Raw genomic sequence first — 13,706 nt, forward strand, 5'->3', positions numbered from 1 at the left:
TGGGGAGGTAGAGGGGGGAATTAAGGTAGAGGAGTAATAGGGATGGGGGGGGGGGGCGTCAATTCAGGGGCGGAGGCTATTTTGTGTTATAATGATCTTTGCAAGCAGGAAAAAGAGAAAAGAGCTTCTTGTTCCTCCTTTCAAAAGGGTTTGTCACGCCTGATAAGTTCGGCCTGATTGTAGATTCCTAAAGAGGGGGGTGCGGTTGGGTAGACTCATTGTTGGGGTGGGAGGGTCAACGAAATATTAGGTTTTGTTGTGATGCAGCGGGCACACTCGTCCCTCAATGCAAGTCGTCATTTAGCTTCCAATCCAATCCAATCCACTTTATTTATATAGCACATTTAAACAACAAAAAAGTTTCCAAAGTGCTGCACAACAAAATTAAAAATAATATTCAAAACAATATTAAAAACTAGAGATGTCCGATAATATCGGCCTGCCGATATTATCGGCCGATATATGCGTTAAAATGTAATATCGGGAATTATCGGTATCGGTTTTTATTATCGGTATCATTTTGGTTTTTTTTGTTTGTTTTTTAAATTAAATCAACATAAAAACACAAGATACACTTACAATTAGTGCACCAACCCAAAAAACCTCCCTCCCCCATTTACACTCATTCACACAAAAGGGTTGTTTCTTTCTGTTATTAATATTCTGCTTCCTACATTATATATCAATATATATCAATACAGTCTGCAAGGGATACAGTCCGTAAGCACACATGATTGTGCGTGCTGCTGCTCCACTAATAGTACTAACCTTTAACACTTCATTTTACTAATTTTCATTCATTACTAGTTTCTATGTAACTGTTTTTATATTGTTGTACTTTCTTTTTTATTCAAGAAAATGTTTTTAATGTATTTATCTTATTTTACTAATTTTTTAAAAAAGTACCTTATCTTCACCATACCTGGTTGTCCAAATTAGGCATAATAATGTGTTAATTCCACGACTGCATATATCGGTTGATATCGGTATCGGTTGATATCGGTATCGGTAATTAAAGAGTTGGACAATATCGGAATATCGGATATCGGCAAAAAGCCATTATCGGACATCCCTATTAAAAACAATATTAAAAACAATAATAAAAACAATATTAAAAACAATAATCAAATATTGTCCTTAGCTCCACCAATGACTGAATAAAAACAAAAAATAAATAAATATAGGACCAATATAAAAACAATATAAAAATAAATATGATTAAAAAGGATTTTAAAGGGAAAAACCAATTAAAACAGGAAATAGAAATCAAAATTTATAAAAAAAAAAAAAACCATAGAGGACAACAGAGGACCACACAACTCACGTAGTGTTAAAAGCCAAAGAATAAAAGTGGGTCTTAAGACGAGACTTAAAACACTCCACTGTGGGAGCAGTTTGAACAACTTCCGTGTGTGCATGTTGATACCACGCAGAGTCATACTGGCCAACCTTGAGACCTCCGAATTTTCCAATCATTTTGGAACTTGCAAGCGTACTTCTTCTTCTTACCCGTCGTCGCCATGTCTCTCCTTCGTTCTTCTGCTTCGTCTCCTTCTTGTTGTGTGTGCAGTTGTGCACTGAGCTCCAAAAGCCGTAGATGTTATTGTAGAGTCCCGGAAGAGTTAGTGCTGCAAGGGATACATGGTGACTGTGTGTACTCGGAACGGTGATATTAAATTTAGTGCGGGTTGGGCTATCATTAGCTGACGTCACACTGCTAATGTGTGTGTTGTTTCATGGGGCCTAGTTGACATACTTCAAGAGTTATAATGCTTACAACTAGAGATGTCCGATAATGGCTTTTTACCGATATCCGATACTCCGATATTATCCAACTCTTAGTTACCGATTCTGATATCAACCAATACCGATATATACAGTCGTGGAATTAACACATTATTATGCCTGATTTTGTTGTGATGCCCCGCTGGATGCATTAAACAATGTAACAAGGTTTTCCAAAATAAATCAACTCAAGTTATGGAAAAAAATGCCAACATGGCACTGCCATATTTATTATTGAAGTCACAAAGTGCATTATTTTTTTTTAACGTGCCTCAAAACAGCAGCTTGGAATTTGGGACATGCTCTCCCTGAGAGAGCATGAGGAGGTTGATGTGGGCGGGGTTAAGTTGGGTTGTATATTGTAGCGTCCCGGAAGAGTTAGTGCTGCAAGGGGTTCTGGGTATTTGTTCTGTTGTGTTTATGTTGTGTTACGGTGCGGATGTTCTCCCGAAATGTGTTTGTCATTCTTGTTTGGTGTGGGTTCACAGTGTGGCGCATATTTGTAACAGTGTTAAAGTTGTTTATACGGTCACCCTCAGTGTGACCTGTATGGCTGTTGACCAAGTATGCATGTCATTCACTAGTGTGTGTGAAAAGCCGTAGATATTATGTGACTTGGCCGGCACGCAAAGGCAGTGCCTTTAAGGCACGCCCCCAATATTGTTGTCTGGGTTGAAATCGGGAGAAATTCGGGAGAATGTTTGCCCCGGGAGATCCTCGGGAGGGGCTCTGAAATTCGGGAGTCTCCCCGGGAAAATCGGGAGGGTTGGCAAGTATGGTCAGGCCATGATCATGTGGACCCCCTGCTGGTTGTGACCCTAAGCAACCACATTATATACTCATTAAATACTTTATTTTACTACAAAAAACTGTTTTCGAGTATTACAAGTATTTGTTGTCAATAGAGATGTCCGATAATATCGGTCTGCCGATAATATCGGTCTGCCGATATTATCGGCCGATAAATGCGTTAAAATGTAATATCGTAAATTATCGGTATCGGTTTTTTTTATTATCAGTATCGTTTTTTGGGGTTTTTTTTAATTTTTTTAATTAAATCCACATAAAAAACACAAGATAAACTTACAATTAGTGCACCAACCCAAAAAACCTCCCTCCCCCATTTACACTCATTCACACAAAAGGGTTGTTTCTTTCTGTTATTAATATTCTGGTTCCTACATTATATATCAATATATATCAATACAGTCTGCAAGGGATACAGTCCGTAAGCACACATGATTGTGCGTGCTGCTGGTCCACTAATAGTACTAACCTTTAACAGTTAATTTTACAAATTTTCATTAATTACTAGTTTCTATGACCCTTTTTTTATATTGTTTTACTTTCTTTTTTATTCAAGAAAATGTTTTTCATTTATTATCTTATTTTATTTGATTCATTTTTTTTAAAACGTACCTTATCTTCACCATACCTGGTTGTCCAAATTAGGCATAATAATGTGTTAATTCCACGACTGTATATATCGGTTGATATCGGTATCGGTTGATATCGGTATCGGTAATTAAAGAGTTGGACAATATCGGCATATCGGATATCGGCAAAAAGCCATTATCGGACATCCCTAGTTGTCAATGTCATTGCATTCATCGCATTCACCAGTAAAATGCAATGTTCTCTCATTAGTAGGAGTGGGTACTTTCACATTTGAATTGATACGGTACCAATTCCTGGTACCAGAGAATCAACAGCAGTACCCGCGGTACTAATTTTTGGTACTTTTATGTGTTTAAGCATGTATTTTTTTTTTTTAATTCTACGAAAATTATAACTGTGCTGTCCATTGTTATATCTTGTTTTCTCACACCTCTTAGTCTCATTTGCAATTATTATATACTTTGCATACAATTACAGTTCCAAGACACTAAATAGTAGTAGTAGTAGTAGTATAGACTATGGTGTGAGTATTCTTTGCCATTGACTTGAATCTATTCCTTTGTTGCGGCCTAAAAAGTTTGTATACTCAAAGTATAGTGGGATCTATAACATTCACCACATTTTGGGGGATGCCCAAAGGTCAAAGATGTCATGCTAATGAGCACTAACTGCTAAAACTACTTGTTTGCATTTTGATTCCTATCATAAAGTTTGTACAAGTACTGCAGTGCACATAACTCATAACAATAACGTCAGCAACGAAAGATACGTCCTGGCTGGTCCACCAATGACATAAGCGATACGGGGTCACCGTGGCCGCAATCTAAGAGAGGGCTTTTATCAACATGGTTGTGAAATACCGTAGAAATAGTCAGTTGAATGCATTTTTGGTGACTCATAGTTTGGCAACAGTGTTGTGATTTGCATGAGCAATCTTTCTCTCACACACTCATACAAACACAACATACGAAGTCAAGACAGACCACAAACAAACCCTGACTGAACTACAGCACTTTCACTTCATTTCTTGACTTGTGAAAGTAAATAATCGTGGCCTCCTCTCACCATCTGCTTCACTTTCGACATCTCTCAGCACGAGTGCATGCAAACAGTTCGTACGTGTCCCCAGATCTCTTTCGGGTGTTCATAGGAGGCGTGGAAGTGGAAAATGATGACATTTCTTCATCACATGCAGTCACAGGATGAGCTGTAGGCCGAGCGTGTGTGGAAATGTTTTGACTGAAACTTATTATGCCAGGGATGTCCAAACTTTTTCCACTGAGGGCCGCAAACGGAAAAATTAAAGCATGTGGGGGCCATTTTGATATTTTTCATTTTCAAACCATAACAAAATATATGGATTTTTTTGTATTTATTTTACCTTTAGGGGTCCCGGGGACCATAAAGGGTCTCAGTTAGGGATGTCCGATAATGGCTTTTTGCCGATATCCGATATTCCGATATTGTCCAACTCTTTAATTACCGATACCGATATCAACCGATATCGATATCAACCGATATATGCAGTCGTGGAATTAACACATTATTATGCCTAATTTGGACAACCAGGTATGGTGAAGATAAGGTACTTTTTTTAAAAATTAGTAAAATAAGATAAATAAATTAAAAACATTTTCTTGAATAAAAAAGAAAGTACAACAATATAAAAACAGTTACATAGAAACTAGTAATGAATAAAAATTTGTAAAATTAACTGTTAAAGGTTAGTACTATTAGTGGACCAGCAGCACGCACAATCACGTGTGCTTACGGACTGTATCCCTTGCAGACTGTATTGATATATATTGATATATAATGTAGGAACCAGAATATTAATAACAGAAAGAAACAACCCTTTTGTGTGAATGAGTGTAAATGGGGGAGGGAGGTTTTTTGGGTTGGTGCACTAATTGTAAGTGTATCTTGTGTTTTTTATGTTGATTTAATTTAAAAAAAAACAACAACAAAAAACCGATACCGATAATTAAAAAAAACTATACCGATAATTTCCGATATTACATTTTAACGCATATATCGGCCGATAATATCGGCAGGCCGATATCATCGGACATCTCTAGTCTCAGTTATTAAAATGTTAAAAATAAGTCTAATTTGTACTATTATTTTTTATTTAACGCTTACAGTAAATGTCTATATCAACTTTTAAAAAAAAAAGGTTTTATGGCTTTTCTGTCAAAAACAACTTTGTTTTTTATAGTAAAACTGAAATATGCAGTATTTTGTAATTAGAGCCCTAAAATATAAATAATGCAGGACACCATTGATTTTAATTATTTAATATTTTTGAGTCATCACAGTGAAAAGATCAATAAAATACCACTAAATATATTTGGGATCCAAAAGGTGCCCCACTCATAAAGTGATACATTTTTATTAAATTTTTTTTTTTTTTACTTTCATCACTTAAGTTACGAGATCAACTTCAGATATATCTGTCCATTTTACGTTTGAACTATTATTTTGTTTGTTTTATGCTCTTTTGTCAAAGAAAACTTTGTTTTTATATGGCAACTACACAATATATGCAATATTTACCACATAAAACATTTTAAAGTGAAAAATTTGAACTTATTGGAGCTTTGAAAATAATTAATAATAACATGGATTTTTTGTCATTATTATTTTTTTTGAGCAGTGGCAAAAAAAAGAAAAAGAAAGAAAGACAAAAGAAAAAAAAACAGCCTGCATGGCAGCTTTTGTGTCAACATTGCAACTTTTTCTCGTTAGATTTCACCTCATTCCACTTTTTTTAATGTTCATTTTTATTTTTTGCAATAGCATTTCCAGAATGTGCGGCGGGCCGGTAAACAATTAGCTGCGGGCCGCACTTTGGACACCCCTGTATTATACCAAGAGCAAACACTTGGAAGAAAACTCCAGTGAAATTTCGGTCTTTCTTGTAATTCAAAAGAGGAGTTTGCATTCAGAAAAAGTAAAGGATGTTGGCTTGGCCATTTAGTAAAAAAAAAACAACAATACAATTTAGGTCAATATATGCTAAGCTAGTGGTTCTCAAATATTTTCCCCCAAGTACCACCTCAGAAGACTCTTAGCTCTCCAAGCACCACCATAATGACTAGGGATGTCCGATAATGGCTTTTTGCCGATATCCTATATTCCGATATTGTCCAACTCTTAATTACCGATACCGATATCAACCTATACCGATATATACAGTTGTGGAATTAACACATTATTATGGCTCATTTGGACAACCAGGTATGGTGAAGATAAGGTCCTTTTTTTTAAAATAAAATAAAATAAAATAAAATAAGATAAATAAATTGAAAACATTTTCTTGAATAAAAAAGAAATTAAACTATATAAAAACAGTTACATAGAAACTAGTAAATAATGAAAATGAGTCAAATTAACTGAATTAACTAAGGTTAGTACTATTAGTGGACCAGCAGCACGCACAATCATGTGTGCTTACGGACTGTATCCCTTGCAGACTGTATTGATATATATTGATATATAATGTAGGAACCAGAATATTAATAACAGAAAGAAAGAACCCTTTTGTGTGAATGAGTGTGAATGGGGGAGGGAGGTTTTTTTGGTTGGTGCACTAATTGTAAGTGTATCTTGTGTTTTTTTATGTTGATTTAATTAAAATTAAAATAAAAACCAAAAAAAAAAACAATACCGATAATAAAAAAAACGATACCGATAATTTCCGATATTACATTTTAAAGCATTTATCTCTAATATTGACCAACATTATAATACAGTGGCATGGTAGGCCTAAATATTCATTAAAAACAAAGCAGAGGTTTTATCTAATATTTGGGTCACTGTAACGTTACACACAGTTTGAACAGTAACACTGTTTGAATTAGCGTTGTCCCGATACCAATATTTTGGTCCTGGCACCAAAAGGTATTTAGATACTTTTCTAAATAAAGGGGACCACAAAAATTGCATTATTGGCTTAATTTTAACAAAAAAATCTTTTGGTACATCAAACATCTGTTTCTTATTGCAATTTTATCCTTAAAAAAAATAATGAACATACAAGACAGCTTGTCTTTTAGTAGTAAGTAAGATGGATGGAATAACTATGCTCATTTGGTACTAATGCATGTACATATGTAACATTATAGACTAGTGTTGTCCCGATACCAATATTTTGGTACCGGCACCAAAATGTACTTTGATACTTTTGGGTACCACAAAAAATTGCATATTTGGCTTTATTTTAACAAAAAAATCTCAGGGTACATTAAACATATGTTTTTTATTGCAATGTTGCCTTTTGGTAGTAAATAAGCAAACAATTGCTCCTAATTTAGCTGCTGACGTATGCAGTAACATATTGTGTCATTTTCCATTCTATTATTTTGTCAACATTATTAAGGACAAGTGGTACAAAATGAATTATTAATCTACTTGTTCATTTACTGTTAATATCTGCTTGCTTTCTCTTTTAACATGTTCTATCTACACTTATGTTAAAATTTAATAATCTCTTCAACTTCTGTTGTTTGATACTTTACATTAGTTTTGGACGATACCACAAATTTGGGTATCAATCCGATACCAAGTCGTTGCAGGATCATACATTGGTCATAATTTAAGTCCTCGTGTGTCCAGGGACATATTTCCTGAGTTTATAAACATGATATACATTTTTTTTTAAACGAAAAAATATTTTGTGATGCTAAAAAATATTGATATAATCATAGTAGTATCGACTAGATACTCTCCTGTACTTGGTATCATTACAGTGCTATGTTGTTATTGTCATAATGTGGACTTTTACGCAGCTTACTGCGAGGATTGTTTTCCCGAGACGCAAACGGACTTGACTGGACAAGGATTGCAGGTAAAAACATGATTTAATCTTTCTATTCAAAAAAGGGTACAAACAAAAAGCGCTCACAGCGGAGGCACAACTTAACGCAGGGAACAAAACTAACACTAAGGCAGAACTATGGACATGAAACAAAAAACACTTACTGTAACAAGAACTATGGCATGGACAGAGCAAAAAACAAGAATACCAGCATGAAAGGATCATCAATAGAGCACGAACAGAGTATCAATGTCAATGTCGCCAGGACGATTAACTGAAAATGACAGGCTTCAATTGTCTCTTTGATTACAACAGGTGCATGAGTCCAAACAAATGAGGCAGGTGAAACTAATGAGTTGACATGGTGACCAAACAAGGGAGCGTAAACAGGAACTAAAAGAGTCTTAAACAACCAGAAAATGACAAAACAAAACATGACCACAGAACATGACAGTTATGCTATTTTTGTATTACAACATTTTATTATTGATCATGTGGTACTGCATTGTGATCTTTTGTTTTGTGATTATGTGCTGTTTTTTGCCTGGACCCCAGAAAGAATAGTCTCCACTGCGGTGTAGACTAATGGGGATCCTTAATAAACTAAACAGTGAATGTCAGGTGTAGATCCGCCCGTGGCGTTTGTTTACATTGTGACGCCGGTGAGCTACGGTGTGTAGTGAAGCATGTTTAGCTATTCCTCGTCCTGCTGGGATGATACTTGTAAGAAACGTACTTTCTTTGTCGTCATGGAAACAAGGATTAGTGGTTTAGAAGTAGCTACAACACTGCAGACTGCGGATGGACTGTAAAGCATCTCTTCCTGAGGGTGTTTCAGTGTTTTAGCTTCACCTTTATCGTTAATTTTTAAGCCAAAATGCGTCCGTTGTCCCTTTTCTGTCTATACACTTTGTCTGCTTGTAAGTACTCCGCGATTGTGCGTATGCTCATAAAACAAACAATGACATGACGTGACGACGACGTGGGCCCGGGGGACCGGTACTTTTTAGAGGCGGTATAGTACCGAATATGATTCATTATTATCGCGGTACTGTACTAGTCCCGGTATACCGTACAACCCTAGTTTGAATATTTAATTAAGTGATTCAATTTGAGAATAAATAAAGGGACAAGAGGTAGAAAATGGATGGATGGATGTTTTAGACCAGGGGTGTCCAAACTTTTTCCACTGAGGGCCGCACACTGACAAATCTAAACAAGCGGGGGCCATTTTGATATTTTTTATTTTAAAAACCAATACAATATATGTATAAAAAAGATACATTTAGGCCTCCACTCAGGCTTGATCCAAAGGGTTTTGGTAAAACAAAAAAAAAATGTGTCATTATTGAGTATTATTATTATTATTATTCAAGGTTTAAATCTCTAGATGAACATTAGGTCTATCTGTCAATATAGCGCTTTTAAAGATTTCCGTTGTATGCCATTTTTGTCAAGGAAAACCATGTTTTTTTATGGGAAAAAAAACACAAAATATGCAATATTTTCCCCCAATAAAATTTTAAAGTGGAATATTTGAGATTATATAATAATTGGAGTCTTAAAAAGGTCAATAACTCATAACAACATTGATTTTAATTCATTATTATTTTGAGCAATGACACTTGAAAAAAAAAAAGTCCCACTAAAATTATTGGGGATCCAAAAGGGTACTGCTCAGTAAAGTTTAAAAAAATAAATCCAACATTTTTTTTTTACTTTTACCACAATAGTCTCAAGATCAACTTCAGATCTATCCGCCAATTATAAGTTTTATTGTTGTTTATGTTTTTTGTTTGTTCGTTTTAGGCCCTTCTTTTTAAAAAACTTTGTTTTTTAAATGGGAACCAAAAAATATGCAACATTTTCCCCCCAAAATATCTCAAAGTGGAATATTTAATGTGAAGTAAATGGAGCCTTGAATAGGTCAATAATTCATAATGACATTGATTTTGATTCATTATTATTTTTTAAAGAAAGAAACAGTCTGCATGGCAGCTTTGTGTTATTAGAGTAAATAATGCAACATTTTGTTGTTACATTTCACCTGTTTGCTCTTTTATACCACTTTTTATGTTTTTTATTTTTTTTCATCGTATTTTTAGAATGTGCCGTGGGGCCGTTAAAAAATTACCTGCGGGCCGCAAATGGCCCCCGGGCCGCACTTTGGACAGCCCTGTTTTAAACTACATTCCATTGTCCACATGTTTAATTCTCCTTTCACATATTTGCAACTGTTTGCTCTGCAAAATGCTTCTGATTGGCTAAACATGTCCTTATGGCTAGGGTATACGGCGCCACCTGTTGCTTTGGCATGGGCTTGTGTGTACTGCAGTCAGCATTATTAGACTTTTACCATAGCCATATGCGTAGCCAGCAACATATTTTATCCTAAAAGTAGAACATCTTGTTCCCCTTCCACCGTGAAATATTTTTATCTATTTTTGGGAAATATTTCCTTCTCTTTGTTGTATGTTTAAGCATTTCCGTGGTGAAGCAACACTTTGCAAAGCACTTGAAAACTATTGCTCCAAAAACCAAGTGTGTGTGTGTGTGTGTGTGTGTGTGTGTGTGTGTGTGTGTGTGTGTGTGTGTGTGTGTGTGTGTGTGTGTGTGTGTGTGTGTGTGTGTGTGTGTGTGTGTGTGTGTGTGTGTGTGCGCGCGCGTGTGTGTGAACTTATGTTATTGGTGACATCTGTTTTTATCATTAGACAACAAGGGGAAAAATAAACAGTAATTAATATATAAAAATGATTAAAAGTACTTGTCATAGGTAATTTTTAGGGATGTCCGATAATGGCTTTTTGCCGACATCCGATATTCCGACTCCAACTCTTTAATTACCGATACCGATATCAACCGATATATGCAGTCGTGGAATTAACACATTATTATGCCTAATTTGGACAACCAGGTATGGTGAAGATAAGGTACTTTTTTTAAAAATTAGTAAAATAAGATAAATAAATTAAAAACATTTTCTTGAATAAAAAAGAAGAAAGTAAAACAATATAAAAACAGTTACATAGAAACTAGTAATGAATGAAAATGAGTCAAATGAAGTGTTAAAGGTTAGTACTATTAGTGGACCAGCAGCACGCACAATCATGTGTGCTTACGGACTGTATCCCTTGCAGACTGTATTGATATATATTGATATATAATGTAGGAAGCAGAATATTAATAACAGAAAGAAACAACCCTTTTGTGTGAATGAGTGTAAATGGGGGAGGGAGGTTTTTTGGGTTGGTGCACTAATTGTAAGTGTATCTTGTGTTTTTTATGTTGATTTAATTTTAAAAAAAAAACAAAACAAAAAAACGATACCGATAATAAAAAAAAACGATACCGATAATTTCCGATATTACATTTTAACGCATATATCGGCCGATAATATCGGCATCGGACATCTCTAGTAATTTTCAAATGAAATATACTGTATCTCGTAAAACAAAAGTAGAATATTTTACATGCGTTTACATATAGTATAATATATAATAAATATTTTGTCGGATTTCATGCAAAAGGTGGATAATACAAAATACACTAAAGTATAGTTAACTTAATATATTGTACTCTATGTGTCTATGTCAGGGGTCTCAAACTCATGGCCCAGGCTCGTGTTTTGTGGCCCTCGACGTAACTTCATTGTTAGTGTAATTGCGGCCAGGCCCGACTTAACCTAAGGGCGGGCCTTAGGGCTGAGGAAGTTTTGCCCCTGCACACAATCCCTAAGCGAAGCTGAACTGTTAGTGATTAACAGCTATGAACACCAATCATTGCATTACGCCGCCAAAATCGGGGCCCCCTGATTGTCTAGGGCCCCTGGGCTTCAGCCCAGGTAAGCCCATGCATTAAGGCGCCTTTGATTGCGAACCCTGCACCCACGTTAGCTAATTAATCAATATATTATGTCAATCTGAAATCCCACTAGAAAGAACACTACTAACTGCAGTAAAGGTGCAAACACAAAAATGACAACACAATAAATCAGGGGTGTCCAAACTATTTCCACTGAGGGCCGCACACGAAAAAATGTAAGCATGCAGGGGCCATTTTGATATTTTCCATTTTCGAACCATAACAAAATATATGGATTTTTTTTGTTGAACCTTTATAGCTCCTGGGGACCATAAAGGGTCTCAGTCATTAAAATGTTAAAAATAAGTCAAATTATTATTATTATTTTTTATTTAACACTTACAGTAAATCTCTATATCAACTTCAGGTTGGTAAAAAGTAAAAAAAAAAAGTATTTTCTGTCAAAGACAACTTTGTTTATTATAGTAAAACTGGAAATATGCGGTATTTAGTAACTATAGTTGTAAAACATCAATAATGCAGGACACCATTGATTTTAATTCTTTAATATTTTTGAGAAATCAGTGAATATATTGATAAAATCCCACTAAATATATTTGGGATCCAAAAGGTCCCCCACTCATAAAGTGATACATTTTTATTTGTTTTTTTTTACTTTCAACACTTAAGTTACGAGATCAACTTCAGATATATCTGTGGATTTTACGTTTGAACTATTATTTTGTTTGTTTTTATGCTCTTTTGTCAAAGAAATCTGTGATGTTTTTATATGGCAACCACACAATATATGCAATATTTTTTCCACATAAAACAATTTAAAGTGACATTTTTGAAGTAATTGGAGCCTTGAATAGGTCAATAATTCATTATAACATAGATTTTGTGTCTTTTTTTTTTTTGGAGCAATGGCAAAAAAAAGAAAAATAAAGAAAGACAAAAGAAAAAAAAACAGCCTACATGGCAGCTTTGTGTCAACATTGCAACTTTTTCTCGTTAGATTACACCTCATTCCACTTTTTTAAATGTTTATTTTTTATTTTTGCAATACTATCAATTTTGCAATTTTTGCAGAATGTGTGGACACCCCTGCAATAAATGATTAATATCAGGTTAAGTTCATGCAAAATGTAATGTGTTCCTTTATACTAAAAATCCATCCAATGCACTGTAAAGGTGAAAATGCACAGTAAAAAGTAATAAACATGTATTCAGAAAATATGTGTCAATGGCAAAAGTCTTTTTTTAGTGTTTACACACTGCAAAAAGTCGGTGTTCAAAAACAAGAAAAAAATAAAATAAAATTAGGGGTATTTTATTTGAACCAAGCAAAATTATCTGCCAATAGAACAAGAAAATTTGGCTTGTCAAGACTTCCCAAAACAAGTAAAATTAGCTAACCTCAATGAACCCAAAATTAAAATAAGTATATTCTCACTAATAACAACTGCACTACTATATGAGTACGTATTTTCTATTGTTTCATTGACAATAAAACAGCAAAGTCCATTTGGTTGACATCTGTTTTAAGATGAGACACAATTGTGTCAAAGTCATGAGTTTTTTTTATATGCTTGAAATAAGAAATGATTACTTTAAAAAAGTAGTTTTATACTTGTGAGTGTTGATGACACAGCTTTGCAACAGTTGATATTCTAGTTTCAAGCATGTTTTACTCCAATATAGGTCATCAAATCTCAGCAACAAGCTGTAATATCTTACTGAGATAATTTAGGACCAACACCCTTAAAACAAGTAAAACACTCTAACATAAAATCTGCTTAGTGTGAAGATTTATCTTATCAGACAGAAAATAAGCAAATATCACCCTTATTTTAGATGCTTAATCTTACTTAGATTTCAGTTTTTGCAGTGCAGAGTTTAG

The sequence above is a fragment of the Entelurus aequoreus genome, linkage group LG17 (assembly GCF_033978785.1).
Source record: "Entelurus aequoreus isolate RoL-2023_Sb linkage group LG17, RoL_Eaeq_v1.1, whole genome shotgun sequence".
Lineage (NCBI taxonomy): Eukaryota > Metazoa > Chordata > Actinopteri > Syngnathiformes > Syngnathidae > Entelurus > Entelurus aequoreus.